Source organism: Pinus tabuliformis, chromosome X (assembly GCF_031772625.1).
Source record: "Pinus tabuliformis cultivar Carrire ecotype Pingquan chromosome X, CPIR1, whole genome shotgun sequence".
In the NCBI taxonomy this organism is placed as follows: domain Eukaryota; kingdom Viridiplantae; phylum Streptophyta; class Pinopsida; order Pinales; family Pinaceae; genus Pinus; species Pinus tabuliformis.
This window is the reverse complement of record NC_142308.1, coordinates 214,549,566-214,570,996: the sequence shown is the minus strand read 5'-3', so window position 1 is coordinate 214,570,996 and position 21,431 is coordinate 214,549,566. Positions and strand designations below refer to the sequence as shown.

General features: G+C 38.7%; 2 pseudogenes; both read left to right on the top strand.

Moving 5' to 3' along the window:
- Positions 1 to 13,569: 13,569 nt before the first annotated feature.
- On the top strand, positions 13,570 to 14,338 carry LOC149139112 (F-box protein 7 pseudogene; annotated as a pseudogene).
- Positions 14,339 to 20,802: 6,464 nt separating this feature from the next.
- Positions 20,803 to 21,195, top strand: LOC149139111 (F-box protein 7 pseudogene; annotated as a pseudogene).
- The last annotated feature ends 236 nt before the right edge of the window (positions 21,196 to 21,431 follow it).

Sequence of the window (21,431 nt, the reverse complement as noted above, 5' to 3'; positions counted from 1 at the left end):
GTAGATTGACATAACACAATGAAGAATATTTTGAGAGCAGAGAATTACTATCAAACATATCTAGACAAAATATAGCAGTGGGTTGGAGCCCAGAGGGTTGGTTCCCTGAAGGTTGGAGCCTCGAACAAACAAGTTAGGTGCCTTAAAGGATAGGGTTGGAGCCTTAGAGGATCGGTGTCCTCAAGGAACCAGGTCAGAGCTTGTACCACAGAAGGGTTGGTTCACTAGGGGTTGGTGCCTTGAGAAGATAGGGTCAATGCCCTAGAGGTTGGAGCCTCACAAAAGACCAAGTTGGTGCTTGGCAATCGGTTGGAGCCTAGGAGATTGAAGATCGGTGTCTTCATCATGGGTTGGAGCCCTATATATTGTATTTGATTCATTATAAATATTATATTAATAAAAGAATTTATTCCTATTTATTATTTTGTGATCTAAATATAACTGGTAAAATTAATAATTGAAAAGGAATATTGATTCACCCCCCCCAGTATTTCCAACAATTGGTATCAGAGCCAGTATCTTCACACAAAGCCTAACAACTTGAAGGTTGATCAATTAGAACACAAATGGTGAAGCCAAGGAAGAAAGTCTCTAATCCTCCTAAAGATGTGTCTCCCTCAACCACCAAAGTTGAAATCAATCAATTTGTGAAGGCTCCATTGTTCAATGGAAACTTTGATATATGGGAAGCAAAAATGAGGAATTTTGTTGTAGTGTTTTCTTCTCAATGATGTACGAAAAGAACCCACTTAAGATCATGAATTACAAATGATATCAACAATAGAAATGACTACTAATAATTGTAGATCTGTAGCTATTGATAGAAACAAAACCTACCAAAATTATGCTGCAATCATAGTCAAATAGTGAAAGAAAAAGTAATAACCCCAAAACATCCAAAGGAAACTAGATATGTAAAGAATAATTTTATAATAACACATGTGAAGAGAACAGATAAATGTTACCAGTCCCACTCTATGGGATGGGTTCCTGACTATCCTCAAATGTCTTTAGCTTCTGTAGAGTCTCTCTCCTCTATAATGCATAAACCCAACAAAAATATGGTGTGCGACAATGAAAATAATCAGAGTTACAACAGTGAGTGCAACAATGAAAATAATCAAAAGTGAATAATGAATAGAAAACCCTCCTATTTATAACAAAATATTGATTTATCCTCAAATAATGATCAATAATATAATAATATTTATCCCATTCTTGGAATTACCCCTTGGAATTACCACTTGGAATATTTTATTATATTTGTTTAGGAGGGAAAAAGTATTTAAACTTTTATTTAGAAATAATAAGTAAATAAATGATTTATTTATTATCTCAAAGAATTAGTTAAGGAATAATAAACAAATAATGATTTATTTAATTATTCGGAAGGACTTTAGTTAAATTTAACAAAGAATAGTAATTAATTAATGATTAATTAGTTATTCTTAGAGAAAAATAAGAAAAATAATGATTTATCTATTTATTTTTCATGATTGGGTCAAATTTGACAAGGAATAATAATAAAACAATGGTTGAATTAATTATTCCTAGAAGAAGATCAAATAAATGGTGATTTATTTAATTATTCTTCATGGGTTTTACTATAAATTACTTAATAAAGGTGGTTTATTAGGTAATTTCTCACAGTGAAAGCAATTTTACTATGGTAAAATTGGCTTTACATGGTGTACTTCGATCCATCTAGTAAATTAGGCTAGATGATCAATTTGTTGGTGATAAGAAATTTCTTAAAGACTCAAGGCATTGAATTCTGGAAATCGGTGATACTGATAACATGATGGATGAAGAATCCAAGGAGTATAATGCAAAAGCAATAAAGGCAATCCTAAATGGACTACTATATTCTATAAATGAAAATTTAGAAAAATGTTCATCACCAAAGGGTATATGGAACAAAATTCATGACCTTCACTCAAAAGGAGCATTGACCATGACCACTAGTTAAGAAGATGATGGAAAGTAAGAAGGAAATCCAGAACCCATCATGGAAATTGAAAATGAGAATGATGTCATCAAGGCTAAAGAATATCTAGAAGATGAAGAGAATGAAAAATATTTGGAAGAATATCTCCTCACTAAACTTATGGCTGCTATGAAATAGATTATTAGTTTGAAAAAGGAAAGCCAGGAACTTAAGAAGAAAGCACTAGATGGTGACCAAGACCAAACAAGGAAGGAAGTTGACCTTCTCAAGCTTCAAGTACAAGAAAGGGATGAAGAGCTTGTCAAGATTAAGAAGGAATTTCATCAAATAAAAAGAAAGCATCATGAAGAAGTCATATCCATGATAAATCAAATGGATAAGGAAAAGAAACAAGAAGATACCTTGTCAGGCCACCTTGAACAAAGGCACAAAAACTTGAACAAATGTGAAGCAGATATTGGTTAATACAAGGAAGAGGTCCCCTCCCTTAGATCTCAACTAGAAGAAGCAAGGAAACAAGCACAAGGAGCTAAGAAGGTAATGGAAGCTTTGACATTCATAGAAGGACAAGTTGATGAAGTAGAAAAGGAGAGAAACAGTGTCATGTGCCAACTAGAATAAAAGGATGATGACATCACCAAGTTAAAATCAGAAATCACTTCTCTTAAGGCCCAATTGTGTGAAGGAACCCAGATCAAGGAAGAAATGAAGAGTAGTCTAGAAAAAGAAAATGAAGAAATTTTCAAAATGAAGTCAGATATCATCTCCCTTAAAATAGAAGCAAATGAAGCAATACATATCAAGGGAGATTTGGAGAAACAACTTGCTAAGAAGAATAATGATTGCGAAAGATTGAACCTCTCCCAATCTTGGTTAGTACAATGGCGAGGAGGACACAGACAGGGCTAGCGCGACCACAACCTGACATGGGGTAGGCCATCCTATTGTACACCTGGGGCCTAGACGTAGACACGGTCCGTTTCTTTGTCACAGTTTGCCATAACCCGCCATGGAACCTTGTTAATCTCTTCATCCTGCTTAACCCTCGATCAGCGACTTGAGCTAGCGTATGTGGTTTTGCGTTCGTAGGGTTTGGTCTTAGCCTGCGTCAGTTACACCGGTTTAAGATAGGAGCTGGCGTAAACCCTGGAGCAACATGGAAGGTGACCTTATAGACTATTTGGAGGACCCCCTCGAGGGCATCTCCATCTTTGGCAGACCCACAAACAACAAAGAATATTTTCCATTCAGCAGGGAGCTCACTGAGGTTATCGCACCACTTTCGTCGCTATCGGGACAGCCCAGCTCTGTGATCAACCTTTCGAAGATTCCTGTGACCTGGATAGTTTCCTCTACACCTTCACTGATGTCCTTGCCCCATATTTTTGGCCCCTACCCTTTCGCCTCTGCTCAAGAGGCTGGATCCTCAAGCTTATCCTCCCTCCACCCATTTGTGGCTTCCCACTACCCTCTATGCTCCCCCCTCAGCAAAGCCCTCCCTTCACAATCCTTCCCACCCCTAGAGCCGGCTTAGCCATTTGGCAGTTACACCATCATTCCCCCCCTCTTGGACACCTACCCGCCTGGATCTGAAAAACTACCTCCAAACCCTAACCCTAACCCCCCAAACCCTTGTTCTGAAGAATACTCGGAAGAATCTGAGGATGCGGAGCTAACTCGTGGGGAGAAACAAAGGTGTGTCAAGCCTAGGGCACAAGATGTTTTCATCGACTGGGAAGAATATTTCCAGTGGAAAGACACCATGGATATGGCAGCAATGGTCCTGGTAGGCAGAGTCAGAGGAAAAAACTAAATTGCAGCAAGACTCAAACAATGGGTAGCTGAAATATGGGGCCATCACTTGGAAGATCTACCTATCATTCAAACCTTTGATCGTGGTTGGTTTTCTCTTAGATTCATGCAAACTGAACACACCAACTAGGTTCTATCATCCTTCTGGAAGATTGAACAAGCCCCGGTCATGCTTAGGAGATGGAGTCTGCTATTTGACCTAGACAGATAGCAACTTGGGCAGGGCCAATCTGGGTTTGGCTTCCTGGCCCGCCTCTCCACTTCTGGACTGAGGAAATTTTTAGAAGAATTGGTAATACCTTGGGGACTTACTTGGATTATGATAGATCCTATCTCTCCACAAGAGTTATGGCCTATGCAAGACTGTTGGTGCACCTAGACATTAGAGGAGGCTTGCAAGAAAAAGTTACGCTTTGCTGGAGGAATTATAACCGGACTTAGATACTAGACTATGAGGGGGTCCCCTTTCAGTGCAGACACTGCCATAAAGTTGGCCACCTCTTCAAGGATTTCCCTCTCCTTGCATAAATAAAATCAGGTATCAAAGGAAAAACCACAGCTGCAGGGGGAGCACAGTCGCAGAAGGAACAATCAGATGGGGTCAAATTGAACGACTTTGAGCCTGAAGGACACATGCCTGATGCAACGACGTCGAAGAAGCATGGGACTACACCCCTTCGGCCACCTTCACCTTCTCTGACCAGGTCCAAGGTGGCCACCGGCAGAGCGCTATGTTCGAGTATGTCTTATCCAACCTCTCACTCTACATGCTTTATTTTTATATCTACAACATCAACTAGCCCTTTGCATCATGGGTCAAATCCTGACACTTCTCATCATTGTTCAAGCCACCAGGCTAGCCCCCTCATTACAAAACTGGATGTCACTCATCTAGCCTTGCTATTGTCCATTCCTATGCCACATGAGATCCCCATCTTTGGGAATGACCCCGAGCCCCATAGATACCATCTCCATTCTCACTCCCGTGCATCTATGTCGGATGCCATCGACATTATCACTACACCTTCCTCCTCTGCCTTGAAGCCCACCCGAGGTAGACCTTCCTCACTGTCTAAAGCAAAACAAAAGGCAAGAATGGAGGTGGTCTCTGGGAAACAACTTACTCTAGATAGGGTCCTTAGAGCACAAAGCCCTCCACTTGTGTTTCCCCATGAAGACTATCTCCTTCAATTACAGAGGGATAGCTAATATTGAAAAAAAACTAGCGCTGAGGAGACTTCTTCAGAAGGAGCCACGAGACTTGGTCCTTTTGCCGGAAACCCTGGGAGTAGCAGTTATCATATCTCCTCTATTGGAATCTATGCTCCCAGGTTGGCAATTCCATGCCATGGATGTTAATGGACGATCGAGTGGCACAACCCTAGGATGCAACCCTCACTCTATCAAACTTCTGGGAGCCTGGGGGGGCATAGGGTTCATAGGGATTGACATATACTTGTCTGAGCTGGGATCTGAGATCAGATTGATAAATATTTATGGACCCTACCACCATCAAGAGAACTTCTGGGAAAGGATTCTGGGATACAACATTTTTCAGCCAAACAATATAATCATAGTAGGAGTCCTAAATTTTTCCTTAGGATACTCGGAATCCTGGGGGCACCAGGCACATGTAGACCCCTTAGCAGGTTTTTTTGAGCAGCTCCTTGACCCTCATCAGCTCATTTATATCCCTATGGCCAAACTAGCCCCCACTTGGAGGAACAAAAGAATTGGGGAGGCCAGCCTTGGAAGGAGACTAGACCAATTCCTCATCAAGGAACATATGTTGGAGCAGGGGTACACATATCACCAATGGGTGGGATCCTGTGGACTCTCAGACCATCTACCTATCCACCTTGAAATCTGTGGCATTATTAACAAACCAAGAGCTCCCTTCAAATTCAACTCCTCATGGTTGAAAGACATCTCCTACACCAACCTTGTGACAGACTATTGGAAGGCTCACCCACTGGCCAAAGATGGGTACATCACTAAGGGATTTGTGGCCAATCTGAAGGAATTAAAGAGGTTATCCAAGATCTGGGCTCACAACAATAACTTTCTATTAAGATTTCAAAATGATATTACATTCCAGAGATCAACTGCAATAACATTTACCTAAGAACTGAGAGTTAGATCTCCGTGATGCAAGCAGATCGAGAAACTTCTCGTAGATGAAGAGCAGGGAGCTCAAACTCAGACTTGACTCAAACACACAAATAACTCACACAAAAATAACTTAAAAACCCTGAATGCCCATCCATCTTACAATGCTAGTATTTATAATATCCTAGCCAGTTAACCAGTTAAAACTTTTGAACATAAATAACTCAAAAACTACGCATCCCCCTCCATCTTACAATGCTAGTATTTATAATATCCTAGCCAGTTAACTGGTTAAAACTTTTACCGGAAACTTATAACAGATGGAATCTACTTTCGGTATGAATATCACGCAGGAAATCATATCCGAAGGACTAACAACAATGCGTACTTAAAATATTCGGGCAAGTGGGTACTACCACCTGTTATCTTGTCCCTTAAAGGTAGAGCCATATGGGGACTGAATCTGACACTACCTAAAAAGCAAGATTATATGATCTATAGACAAGACAGCCGGAATCTAGGACATCAACTTATAATTATTACAAAGTGGATATTTTAAAGAAAACCCACGAAAAGTTAAATATTTACATAAAGTGTATATGATATCAAAAGAGTGATCATATACATTAGTCAGACAAGATGGTCGGAATCGGCTGATTATTACAAAGTGGATATTTTAAAGAAAACCCATGAAAACTTAAATATTTACATAAAGTGTATATGATATCAAAAGAGTGATCATATACATTAGTCATTGTTATTCCATTCTTCATCAGAATCATCATGATCTTGTTCATATCTATCTATTTGTTCTCTTTCTAATAATTGCTCAATGTCAGGAGCAAATATTTCTGGTGCTAATGAAACATCTAACCATGGTGGTGCTTCTTCTCGGAAGCAACAGCAGAAAGGGAATGAGAAAACATTTAGAGGCCGGTGCCTTTCATCCACAGAAATTTCTCCTCGAAAACTGATAAACAATTTAAATTCTGGTCCATGGTGATTGCTGTCATTCTAGACTACAACTGTATCTTCATGAATGAATTCGAATTCTATAGCGTAATCATTTTGTGCAGCAATGTGGAGTTCCCAAATAAGTGTGTTGATCATGTCTGGAAAACCATTTTCACACATCCAAGTGACTCTAGGCATATATTTCAACAGAAACAATTTAAACCAAGGACTCCACCAATTTACAGCACTATATACCTGTGCAGCATAAAAAATGACTCTGACATAACCATGTATTCTAGCCCTTTAATGAATGGTAAAATAATCTTGCTAGGTCCAATCTATACTTTGGACAAAACCAAAATAAATGGGAATAGGTTTGCGGGATAATGCATAAAAGACTCTCCAAGGCCTATCTCTATAAGGTAATTCCTTACTGTACGCAAACATGCATGACTCTGAATCAAACCATTTCTGCAACACAATTTGTAATACTTCTATAGGTAATGACTTGACTCTTAAAACAAAACAATCCCAACAGAATTCATATTTACACTGACTACATACTAATACTGAATAGTTTCTGGACTGACAGCCACTAGACTGGACTAGAATTTTACTTGAAGAACTTTCTCCTTTGTACAGGGGTCTGAACATCTTGACGTCTTTGATATCTGGAGCTCCTTCTCTTGTCAACGTGTCTGCTAAATAATTTTCTGCACCTGATTTATAGACAATATCAAAATCAAAACCTTCTAGCCAGAGAGCCCATCTTAGAACCCTGGTATTTACTTGTTCTAACAATTTCTTATTGGACAAAATACCTTTCATATGTTTCAGATCAGTTATAGCTAAAAATCTGACACTTTTTAAGAACAATTTGAATCTTTTAATTCCTCTTTTGACAGCCAGTATTTCTTTGTGGGAAGATGGATACTTAGCTTCTGTGTCATCAAAAGTACCAGAGGCATATCCACAAACAAGTTCTTTCCTTCCATGTTTCTGTAATAACACATCAGCCCATGTATGATCAAATGCGTCTATTTCAAGAATAAATGGGAGATCAGTGTCAGGCAGTCTTAGCTTGGGAGGCTCTCTGATTTTGCTTTTTATGTTCCTTACTGCCATAATCATCTCATTAGACCATTCAACTTTTTCTTTCTTCAGCCTTTTCTGCAGAATCTTAGTATCTTCAGATTGCTTTTCATAGAACTGACGGATTTAATTCAAGAAACCTAAAAATATCCGAAGCATCTTTACATCAAGGAAAATATCAGGAAATTTCAGAAGATGAAGAAGGATATGAGGTTGAAGCTCTATGTGACCCTGTTCAATATGTAATCCTAAATAGTCTATTCTGACTTTTCCAATTTGGAACTTTTCCTCTGAGTCAGATAGAACTAAACCATGCTTGTACACTATTTCATAGAATTTTTCTAAATGCAACTTATGAGTATTTACATCCTTACTAAATACAAGAAGATCATCAATATATACAATCACATACTCTACCCCTCCAAAAATATCTTCCATCCGCTTTTGAAACTCAGAAGGAGCATTTTTCAAACCAAATGGCATTATTGTCCATTGGTATTGACCATGTGGAATTATGAAGGTTGTTTTATATCTGTCATCTGGAATGATACTAATTTGCTAGAAACCGCTTTTAAGATCAAATTTGTTGAAAAAATTGGCATTGGTGATTTTAGCAAGCAACAATTATTTATTGGGAAGGGGATACCTGATAGGCATTAGAGCCTCATTCAAAGCTTTGTAGTTAACTACCAACCTCTTCTTTCCACGTTTCTTCTCACTATGTTTGTTGACATAAAAGGCCGATCATGCCCAAGGGCTTTTGCATGGCTCAATCAGGTTCTATTCAAGCAACTGCTAGATCTCCTGTTTGCACAAAGCATGTTCAGTAGGTGACATATGATTAGCACTTGCTTTCTGTGGTTTAGGAACATACCCTTCTTTATAAGGTAATGCTACAAAATATTTCTCCCTGGTCCAGAAAGCGTCTGGCCTGCTTGCTGTGCAATCTTGGTGCAGCTTATCTGAGATTGCTTGCAATGTCTTTTGGCCATGTATTTCTGCATTCTTGACAATCTTTTGGATTTTGGTAAGATCCTGCATGGTATCCTATAGATTTTCTTCATCACTGGGCTTGACTTTAAGCTGGTAATAATTCTTTGCAGGAATCATAACCAGTCCTTCAACAGTAGTGAATGTGACTGAGTCTTTGCCAAAGGTGACTGGAAGGAATCTCTTCAAAAAATCTTGTCCCAATAGGACATCTGATCCTGTATCAAAACTGTACAAAGTAACATATGTTTGTACATGATTCAAATAAACTGGAAAATCAGGAGATATATGGTTAATCTCCATTAACTCTTTATTCACAGCTCTGAAGGACAGTTTAGTAGGATGCCAATAACAATAAGGAATTGCACCAAATTTGCAGCAACTACACATAGCTCCAGAATCAATTTGTGCATCTAAAGTGTATTCCTTTAAATTTGGCAATTTTATTTTCAAACGAATTACCACTTTATCTCCTATTCCCATGATATTTACCAAATCTACCTCCTTAGATTTCATGGGCATTTCTTCCAGAATATCCTTCATTAGAATTCTTGTCAATTTGGAATTAGCATCATCATAATCAGAAATAAGACTTTGAAGTTTAGTTGATAATTGCAATATTTCTGATCTTGTTAGTTTAATAGATGATTCCAAACTGCTAATTTTCTTCTTGAGAGTATTGATTTCATCCATACCTGTAACTTGAGAAGCTTCTGTAATATGCAATGGTTTGAACATTGAATCAAACTCTCTTTCAACAAAATCCTCATCATCAATTATTCTTTTGGAAGGTAATTGTTTTTCCAAACCTTCCAGCTTTTCTTTCAATCTTCTTCTAGCTATTAACTGGGACGGTTCAAGCTATGCTAGCTGTGTCTTGACCTCATCAATCTGATTCTGCAAATTATCTGTTTTGTTGAAGTAAAACATTTTAATATCGGCAATAAAAGTTTCATCAGAGTCAGAAGAATCAGATTCCAAACTTATTCTTATGATATTAGGTAAATCATCATTATCTGAAGTAGAGGAGTCACTGGAAATCTCAAAATATTCACCATCTGAGTGGGAAATGAGGTCCCAATCTTCTGGATTATAAACTGTAGTAAAAATATTCATGATCTTCAACTGTTTCTTATTCTTCTTCTCTTTGCAAGTATTAGCATAATGGCCTTCTTTGCCACATATAAAACATGTTACCTTTTTAGAAGGCTTTGCTCTTTTTCTGAATACTATCCTCTTCTTTTTGGAAAATTTAGAAGGATAATATTTTCTCTTAGGAGTATACTTATCTATCTTGCATGAGCATGAGACTTTTGACACTTTATTTTTAGATTTGCTACTACATCCAAAATCATAAGTTTCTGCAAAATTATTACACAACTTTGTACTGAAATGCATCTGCTTCTTAAAATTCTTTTTAGCTTTTTCTGATGCACATTCTCTTTGCAAAATAGAAACTATCATCTGATGTACTGCAGCGAATAAGGAATTCTCAATTTTTACTTTGTTGGTCTCAATATACTGATTAATCAAATCTGGAATTTTTCCTGGCATTGAAGCTATGTATTACCTTAAATAAGCAACATTGTGAGGATCTTCTGCTCAATAAAGAAGTTTTTGCATAACACAATAATAATCATGCAGATAATCTATGTTACTCAATCTTTGAGCTAAAAAGAGTTGACCATGGTGTTGCTGGTACTACCCCCACAAATGCATGTGTTAAGGCATGAAAAATAGCTTTCAGGGGATTTGTTGGATGTTCAATGATATTTTTCATTTCTTCTTCAGACAACTTATCCCACCATTTTTTTAAAATACCAGTAAAAGACCAAACAATTTGTGTGACTATATTAGACCATGATGCTTTAGTTTCAGCTTTTCGCTGAAGTGCCCAAGCATGGACATTATGCAAAACTGTTATAACTTCATCACTTTCCATGCAATCAATATTTACCAAAAGTGTATTACCAAATCCTTTAGCTGATGGATTTTCAAATTTGGCAGGGACACTTTCCAAATTGTTTCTATATCTAGAGAAAGGACTATCTGCAGATGCTTCATGTGCAAATGTATCGTTGTCACCTTTCATTCCTTTATGTGTGAATGTAAATGTATCACCCCTATCTCTTTTAGAACTAGTATCTCCTTGAGTGGGTTCTCCAGGAGTTTTGGTAGTATGAGAGGTAACACCAGACATGGCCAAAATTTGTGGAGCAGATGGTTGGCCATTTTCTACAAGGGTTTTAAGACTGACATAACCCTTTGGAAATCGCAGGCTATCAATAGTAGGAAAAGTGGTTAGCCCATCTCTCATAAAATCTATTTTTTCTCTGGCTAACATTATTCCTTTTTGTACTTTCTCAATTTTAGCAGTGTCTATGTTATCAATGCTTTTGAACAAAATACTTCTAAGACCATCTTTTAGTTCATCTGAACTGGAAGAAAACTTTAATTTTGAACTTGAAAGATCTACTTCTCTATAATGAGGTGGAGAAGTAGGCTGCGGTAATGCATCTCTTAAATGTCCAAGGGACCTGGAAATAATTGCCATGTTGGAATTGATATCATTAAATTTCTGTGTATTCTCATTCTGTATTCCCAAACATTCATTATAACCACTGCATTTTCTTTATATGTTCTTTAATTTCTAGCACATCTTTGGCTATGTCATCTATGTTTTGTAGCATACAAACAATATGATAGTTTGTATAATTATGCATTTTCTCTGTTTCACTCTGATCCGCATATGACATGTTTTTCATCTGTACCCATTGGAAATCTGACTTTAGAGTACCATTCTTGAAAGTTTTTCTAGAGTTTGTAGGCTCTAAATATCTTTCATTAATCTTTACTGTCAGATCATATTGAGCTCTAGGAAGACTAAAGCTTTTGATATCAGGCAAGACTGTTTCATGCTTTTGATCTTCTAGTTGGAAACCTGAAGATGGACCCGATACACAGAATTGGCAGTCATTAGATTTATGGGATAGAGGTTTCTTTTCGTTTCTTTTGGGAATAGAATATGATGGTGGAACCGGAACTGATAAAGGTATAACTGGAGGAGGTATTACTGCTTCTGTACTGTCTCTGCTTCCTAAACCATAGAAAGCAAGTGGTAATCATATGTCACCTACTGAACAGGCTTTGTGCAAACAAGAGATCTAGCAGTTGCTTGAACAGAACCTGATTGAGCCATGCAAAAGCCCTTGGGCATGTCCTGTTAGACTCAGTCTTGTCAGTCTTCTGTCAGAGTCGAATTCACCAAGGTTCATTTCTCGTCATTTGCAGTCATCAAATACCAGTTTGGTCAAAAAGGGTCATTTTAATCCTTAAGTCCAGGGTTTTGTCTCCAGAAGTGTTCACTAATGCCTGCAGGCCAAAGAGAGCTTCAATAAAGTTTCACTTCAAAATTCACATTATTAATAATGCTGAAGGACATTTCTTCTTTAAAACTCTGTTTTAAAGAAGAAATTATTAAGTTCGTTTAATGCATGATTGATAAGGTTTTATAGTTCTTCAGGCAGCCCTGCCCATCTTGCTAGGTTCAGCAGCTCTAACACCTGCAGGAAATCAATCAAGAAAAATTCATCATTTCAAAGCCAAAAGTCAGAGGAAACGAGAAATCAAAGTTTGTTTCCAAGTTGTCAAAGTGCCAAGACTCTACAACTTTACAAAGTGAATTTGCCAAAATCAAAGTCATCAAGATATTTTCATTGATTAAAAGGCCATTTGCACCCAAAGATCTCATTGAAGGGTTAAAGGACGATTTTTTTTTGTTTGGAGGCCGGAATTGTGCTAACAGTCAACGCGCGATGCATAGAGCATATGGCGCGGCGCACATGGGCCGCGCGGCGCACTGGGCGCTCCTACACAGTGCGTTTTTAACACTGGCGCGACGCACTCACATGGTGCGGCGCACTAAGCAGCCTGCGTGGCGCACAGAGCCAGAGCACTTGTTGGATGATGTGGATGTGGCTTTTACAAATTCAGAGGACCATATGTACAGAGGGGAATTATTCTGAAGGTGATTTGGAAACATATCTACAGTCCAAGAAAGAGTTGATAGGTGGAAACGTGGCAAATTTTATTTGCATGTTTGCTGGTTCTGGGATATGATTTAAAAAGGGTTACGTTGGGCTTCAAATCCTGGGTTTTCGCAGGATCGAATTTTTATTTCTTTCAATGTGCACAAAATGGTGGTCGACCCTCTCATTATGATTCGTGAAGATCTGAAATAATTCTGGGTTTGTTCTGTGGAAAATACGGGAGTCACTTGTTTAGATCAGTCCTCTGTAATCTTATTCGTTGATTGAACTTTTTGAAGTCAAATTTTGATGCAGGTTCCAGGATTCTTGGGCCTTGATTTATTTTTCAAAAAAGATCAACTCACTCTGGAAACTAAATGTGGCTGATATTGAAGGCACCCTCTCGCATGTCTGTCAGATGGTCTTGCAAGATAATACTGCAAAGAAAGAAGATCTTCAAGCTCGTTAGAGCTCAGGAAAACCGCCGATGATCACTGTCAAGAAAATGGAGAGAATATATGGAAATAGGGATTCGAATTCCTCATGACAGTTTTTACTCAACCAGGTGTATTCGTGGCAACAGAAAGAAAAGGGAGCTGAAATGGTCAAAGCACCGAACGCCCAAATGTAAAACGTATGACACCTTACACTTTAGGAAGGGCAGCATGTGTATGTCGAAAATGGTGCTATGCCCTTCGGACCCCTTGTCTTTGGCGCAATGCATGCATTAATACCTGGCAACTTTCTGGACTAGAAGAGAATTATAAGATTCTGAAAACTGATTTTGGAGGCTCTTGGCATAAAATGTGGCTTCATCATCCTAGGCTTCGTTTTGATGGACTGTATGTTAGTCGAAACACCTATATTCGTGCCGGAATTGCAGAATGGAAAACCACCAATCCAGTGCATTTGTTATTGATTGGAAGATCATTGGAATTACAGCTGCCAGAAAAGACAGATGTAATCAGTATCACAAATGAAAAAATGAAATCATCAGATGTTCAAATTCCATGGCAGAAAATCTTTTAACTAAAGAGTTATAGTAGATCTTAAGGCATGCTACTATCGCTATGTGCGTTTTTTCCCCAGTGGTAAATTCTTGTACAAGAACTCATCTCAGAAGGTGAAGGATGTTGCAAAAGCTATGTACGGACGGGCATCAAAAGCTGAGTCTGTCTTTGGCGGGTTCTACACAATGATAAAGGATCAGGTTGAGGCAGCCATTTTGTACCCAGGTTTACGACCTACTGTCCTAAGAATCTGTCTAAGATTAAGAGGTAAAACTATTGGTGCAAACAATTGGTTGGATCTTGTCTCTCTTGTGACTAGGGGCATTGGAGAGAATGAAGTTAATATTGAAGAGGATGTGCTGGGGGCAACAGAAGGATGTGAGGAAGGCACATGATCGAGAAAAGGCCACACCATACTGGACCTACCTCAGCTCCTCATCTAAGAAAATCTGCTCAGCGTCTTATTGCCAACAGTCTACAACTAAGGAACAACAGCTCACAAGAGGTAACACTTAGTGTGTAGCATGAAGCTCATACTGGGGAGGTACCAACATGATTTATAGTCCTAATTCATATCCAAAACGAGATGATAATCTTGGATATGAACATGGATATCCTTCAGATAGCTCTCAAAAATATAACAGTAGAGTGTATAATGGCAGTCAGAGTAATGAGCAGGGTTATGCTGTATCTGCTTTCAATAGTTATGGTGAAAGATACAATGACAATCAGAATCATCGTCATAGCTATGGTAGTTCTTCACGCCATCAGTTCCAGTCTAGTGTCCCTATTGATGAGTACTATGGTCACCAAGGACAAAAGGACATTCAGCAGCAAAAATGGCAGAATAAATTCCCACTTATATCAGGATAGCATGACACAAGTCTTCAATACAGGCAGCCAGGATATGATGTGCATATAAATGATCTAGAGAGAAAGTACAAAGATTGGCAGAAGAAATTGCATCCTGATTTATTTCAGTGCAACTCTGAGGAAGAGAAGGAGTATTCGGCTCAACAGTCTGCTCAGGTGATCAAGGCTTATAATGTGCTTCTCAAGCCTCTATCCAGAGCACGATATCTGCTACTCAGACAGCTCTCTAATCCAGCAGCACACTCATTTCATGGTGCCAATAAAAAAAAAATCTCATGGATTCACTTAATTATTCACTTCACATGGACTTGTACGGTTCTGCGCAACCCTTGATGGCTCTTTATATGTAGTTGCACCTGCAAGGCATCCATGTTGATGAGGAAGCAACTGTGCCTGATCCAGAATTGCTCATGGAGATCATGGAGGTTCAACAATCTGTAGAAGATGCTAACAATGATGATGCTCTCAAAATTCTTCAGAGTAAAACACAAGCGAAACTTGAAGAATGCCGAACATCTTTCTCAACTGCATACAAAAGACATGATTTTCCCTCTGCAATATCATCTGTTCAGAAAATGTCATATTATGAACATCTAAATGAAGAGATCAGTAAGAAGCTTTAATGGAGATCATAATAATTAAAATAGGGAGAGTCTACATCAGCTGAAGTGATTGGTTAGTGGGTGTTGGATTTTACTTCCAACGGACAAAGTTTCATATTCCCAAGTAAAAGCCATGGAAACCAGGTAAAAAGTAGTGAGGTGAAGGTCACACAGCATGTAAATCCAGAATCCAGATGGAATGGCAGTGTCGATATAAAAGACTTGTTAGCGAATTCATCTTTACAGTATAACATTTATTGTACTAGGTTTTTGTGTCATAAATGCACAAAAAGTCACTGATGTCATGATAACCAGGAATCAGTAGGTCTAATTTCAAGTGCATAAAGGAGGAGGCTTTGAATGACACAAAAGGTGAAAAAGTCGAAAGCATCAAGCTGAACTGCAACAGGATTATGTGGCTACTACAACAGCTGTCAAATCCCCAGCTAAAGCTGTTGGTGCTCACGATCAAACTTCAGGGCATAACATCACCGAATTAGAAGGTTTGGAGGACCGAGATGAGGTTGAGAATGGTCAACATAGAAAAGAGCAAGTTCGCAGAAGCAGTAGGATTCATAACAAGAAAGATATACAACAAGATTTGGTTAAAGAGAGTTACTCAGCATCTGAGAGAAACACTGGGAAAATGTACAAGTTTAAAGTTATGGAGAACACAAATGGCACTAGTATAGATGATGATGTTCAAACTGAAGGTTTTATAGATGTTGTTAAAGACCATGAAATAAATTTGACAGGTCTAAAGGTTTCAAGAAAAAGCCAACATGATGTTGTACATAATTAGGTTAAAGGATGTATCCAATATATAACTAGCAGTCAAAGAAGGTGGTTCACGTGAATTTCATGAAGAAAGCATCTGGAGAAAGGAGTTATAAAAAGAAGAGAAAAAGGAGCATACGCAAGGGAAGGCAAAAGGTCAGAAACCGTAAAGTCAAATTAAAGCGAACAGTCACAGATTTAACGCCCAAATGTAAAACGTATGTAGCAGAGAAATAAGCCATGGGGCCTACTTTCGTTTTCAGTTACAATTTCAAAGGATTCACACCTACAGATGTCATTTTTCAGATCTGAGTAAAAATGTGACGCTGCTCCTTTACAGGCGGTTGGCCTTTCACCTTCTGTCCCACTTTGGGTCGATCGAATTTCCCATATTGAAGTCTATTTATTGTATGAAAATTATGTGTAAATGGTTCTGAGTTTCTGAGGAAAGTGTGGGAGGAAAAAACCCAGCGCTTCATTGTACAGATTTGACAGAGAAATAATTGAATGGTACAGCTCTGTTTCATGAGATCCTTGCGGTATGAATTTAGCATGTGTTTCTTCTCCTGTTTCATATGTCTCTTGTTTCTGTTTCATAGTTCATTCATAATCGTTTTCAGCTGAATGCTTTTAAAGTGAGAAAGGCAGAATCCAATTTATTGCTCTGCCTTGGGAAAGTGTTCATATTTAATGTTTTCTTCTGTTTGACAAGGATTCATCTTCTATGCCCTTGTCAACCTCTCAACAGTTCACCCACTCCACAGTATTTCAAATTTGATGTTAAATCTCTTGCCTATCTTGCCTCAGGAGATAATCTGTGTCTTTGATTTGACTTCTTTGTTCATGCTGTTCCTTGATCCCATGCTGCCCAGAAAACCCAGTCATTTATCAAATTACCCCTTTCCTATCCATTTACTGGCCTAAAATTAGTTCCCATTTTTAGTCATCTCACACCCGATTGCTCATTTTATCGAGATTGACTGGAGAGAGCCCTCTCCTGCCCTCGTAGGGCTAGCTACAAGGCTGATTTTGGTTTGATGTTGCCTTGAGTTTTTCCTTTTTCAGCCTGAGGTAGATTCGAGCGCTAACATAGTGGCGACTCCACTGGGGACGAAAATGGTTTGCTTGAAGATTGTTTTGCCCCAGTACATATCTCAAGTTCATAGCTGATTGTTGATGGTGAACATCGATCAGACATAAGAAGGCTGAAATCATTCACCTGGCGACTCCATTCACTGAAGAATCCAACAATCAATCCTTCATGGCGACTCCTTTCACTGAAGAATCCAGCAACCGGTGCTTCATGGTGACTCCACTGCAGAGAGATTAGTAGCTTTGAGATTTTCAAAATTGAGCGGATTGTAAGAAGATACGCTCCCATGAGCCGAGATCACATCCCAAGTTTTCCAAATAAAATTCCGAAGGTAGATTGGTTAAGGAATTTGCCTACATTTAAAGATGATGGTAAGAAGGACGCTGCTTTACATCTAGTTCGATTTCACATGCATATTCGCAAGTTGAAGGTTGATTTTCCTGAAGATTGCTTTATGAAGATATTCATGGCCACTCTGGAAGATGAAGCCCAATCTTGGTATGAAAGTTTGCCACCTGCTTGTATTTACTGTTTAAAGGATTTTCATGCCATGTTCATTGAAAGATATAAAGACTCTTATCCATCATTAAATCTAGTTCATGACTGTTGCAAACATGCTTCTACTTTTATTGAAAACCTTGAAAAATATTATGAAGATGATAATTTTATGGATGATGAGATCATGGAAGCCTTGTACGAGAATCCATTTCAGCAACATGAAGAGAAACTAGAGGAGTCCCATCAAGATGCTCAGGAAAATTTGCAGCAGAATCAAGATCTTTGTATGGTGGAAAATGAAGGAATTTTGCATCTTGACAGTCAACATGAATTACATGAAATAGATCAGCAGGTTGAAGAGTTCCATATGGCCGAAAATGAGGAAAGAAGAAGTTTTATTTCAGATCTGGTTGAAATAAATGAGGATACGCAGGAAAATGATGTTCCAATCTCAGAAAATGATGATGATAAACCAGATAGAGAAACAGATTGTGATGAGGAAAAACATGTTGTTCCGGATCTCATAGAAGAGAATTGCATTGTTGAGGCCGCCTCAAATGAAGAAGACAGAGTTACAGACCTAACTGCCCTCATCTCATCAGAACACAGCCTTCCTAACGAGGTAATTCAGTCAATTCATGAACAACAAGAGGATATCTTTGTTCAAGTAGGTGAAAAAGTTTCTCTGGATGAATTTATGATAGAGGACAGAAAGGTCATGCTTGAGTTTCATGAAGAATTTGAAGTTTCTTTTCTTATTATTAATGAATGTAATGAGAATTTGGCTGTCATATCATATGAAGATAACCTGCAAGATGTTCAGACTACCGGAGAGCCGACCATTCAGGATGCCATTTTAGATTCTTCTTCCTATGTTTCATGTTTTGAAATGTTCTTTGAAGAGGAAATCCACTCATCTGCTTGTTCAGAATTTTTTGAGGACCAGGAGCATACTTTTTCTGAAGTATATTGTGAAAAGAGATCAACGTCACAAGAAATGGACCCCTTGTTTTTTCAACAGGAGGAGAATCTTCATGTTTTTCAAGATCTAATGGCAGATTTGTTGTAGTCAGCAGTGAAGGTGATTATTGCAGTATTCAGTGATGAAGGAGATCATGGTCAACTGTGTTTTTGGAGGCCCAGTTACCAGTATCTGTTGTTGACCAGAAGATCTGATCTAGAGAATCAATTAAGGAGGCATCTACTTGATTGGTTACATTGGAAGACACATTACACATGATTGTACATATTGCATTAGTATGCAGGTGGCTGTCATCATGATTTGAAACCCTCGAATCTTGATAGACTGCTACCATTGAATAAGTTTTGTCAGTTCTTGTTTTAGTTAAGTCAGTCATGAGTCATTTCCTTTTGCATAGAGTCAAGTTTTTTAGTCATTTTAGTTCGCATTGAGTTAGTTTAAGTCAAGTTTCAGTCAATAAATTGAGTCATGTTGGTTTTTCGGAATAATGGACTCCATAGCCCAATGGATGAAGGCACTGTCTGCTCTCCCAAAGATCTGCAGTTCTTGGCACCTCCACGGAGCGGCAGCTGCCATCCCAATTGGAGCCAATGTTAGACTCAGTCTTGTCAGTCTTCTGTCAGAGTCGAATTCACCAAGGTTCATTTCTCATCATTTGCAGTCATCAAATACCAGTTTGGTCAAAAAGGGTCATTTTAATCCTTGAGTCCAGGGTTTTGTCTCCAGAAGTGTTCACTAATGCCTGCAGGCCAAAGAGAGCTTCAATAAGGTTTCACTTCAAAATTCACATTATTAATAATGCTGAAGGACATTTCTTCTTTAAAACTCTGTTTTAAAGAAGAAATTATTAAGTTCGTTTAATGCATGATTGATAAGGTTTTACAGTTCTTCAGGCAGCCCTGCCCATCTTGCTAGGTTCAGCAGCTCCAACACCTGCAGGAAATCAATCAAGAAAAAGTCATCATTTCAAAGCCAAAAGTCAGAGGAAACGAGAAATCAGAGTTTGTGTCCAAGTTGTCAAAGTGCCAAGACTCTACAACTTTACAAAGTGAATTTGCCAAAATCAAAGTCATCAAGATATTTTCATTGATTAAAAGGCCATTTGCACCCAAAGATCTCATTGAAGGGTTAAAGGACGAATTTTTTTTGTTTGGAGGCCGGAATTGTGCTAACAGTCAACGTACGGCGCATAGAGCATATGGCGTGGCACACATGGGCCGCGCGGCGCACTGGGCGCTCCTCCACAGTGCATTTTTAACACTGGCGCGGCGCACTCACATGGCGCGGTGCACTGAGCAGCCTGCGCGGCGCACAGAGCCAGAGCACTTGTTGGATGATGTGGATGCGGCTTTTACAAATTCAGAGGACCATATGTACAGAGGGGAATTATTCTGAAGGTGATTTGGAAACATATCTACAGTCCAACAAAGAGTTGATAGGTGGAAACGTGGCAAATTTTATTTGCATGTTCGCTGGTTCTGGGATATGATTTAAAAAGGGTTACGTTGGGCTTCAAATCCTGGGTTTTCACAGGATCGAATTTTTATTTCTTTCAATGTGCACAAAATGGTGGTCGACCCTCTCATTATGATTCGCGAAGATTTGAAATAATTCTGGGTTTGTTCTGTGGAAAATACGGGAGTCACTTGTTCAGATCAGTCCTCTGTAATCTTATTCGTTGATTGAACTTTTTGAAGTCAAATTTTGATGCAGGTTCCAGGATTCTTGGGCCTTGATTTATTTTTCAAAAAAGATCAACTCACTCTGGAAACTAAGTGTGGCTGATATTGAAGGCACCCTCTCGCATGTCTGTCAGATGGTCTTGCAAGATAATACTGCAAAGAAAGAAGATCTTCAAGCTCGTTAGAGCTCAGGAAAACCACCGATGATCACTGTCAAGAAAATGGAGAGAATATATGGAAATAGGGATTCGAATTCCTCATGACAGTTTTTACTCAACCACGTGTATTCGTGGCAACAGAAAGAAAAGGGAGCTGAAACGGTCAAAGCACCGAATGCCCAAATGTAAAACATATGACACCTTACACTTTAGGAAGGGCAGCATGTGTATGTCGAAAATGGCGCTATGCCCTTCGGACCCCTTGTCTTTGGTGCAATGCATGCATTAATACCTGGCAGCTTTCTGGACTAGAAGAGAATTATAAGATTCTGAAAACTGATTTTGGAGGCTCTTGGCGTAAAATGTGGCTTCATCGTCCTAGGCTTCGTTTTGATGGACTGTATGTTAGTCGAAACACCTATATTCGTGCCGGAATTGCAGAATGGAAAACCACCAATCCAGTGCATTTGTTATTGATTGGAAGATCATTGGAATTACAGCTGCCAGAAAAGACAGATGTAATCAGTATCACAAATGAAAAAATGAAATCATCAGATGTTCAAATTCCATGGCAGAAAATCTTTTAACTGAAGAGTTATAGTAGATCTTAAGGTATGCTACTATCGCTATGTGCTTTTTTTTCCCCAGTGGTAAATTCTTGTACAAGAACTCATCTCAGAAGGTGAAGGATGTTGCAAAAGCTATGCACGGACGGGCATCAAAAGCTGAGTTTGTCTTTGGTGGTCGCTACACAATGATAAAGGATCAGGTTGAGGCAGCCATTTTGTACCCAGGTTTACGACCTACTGTCCTAAGAATCCGT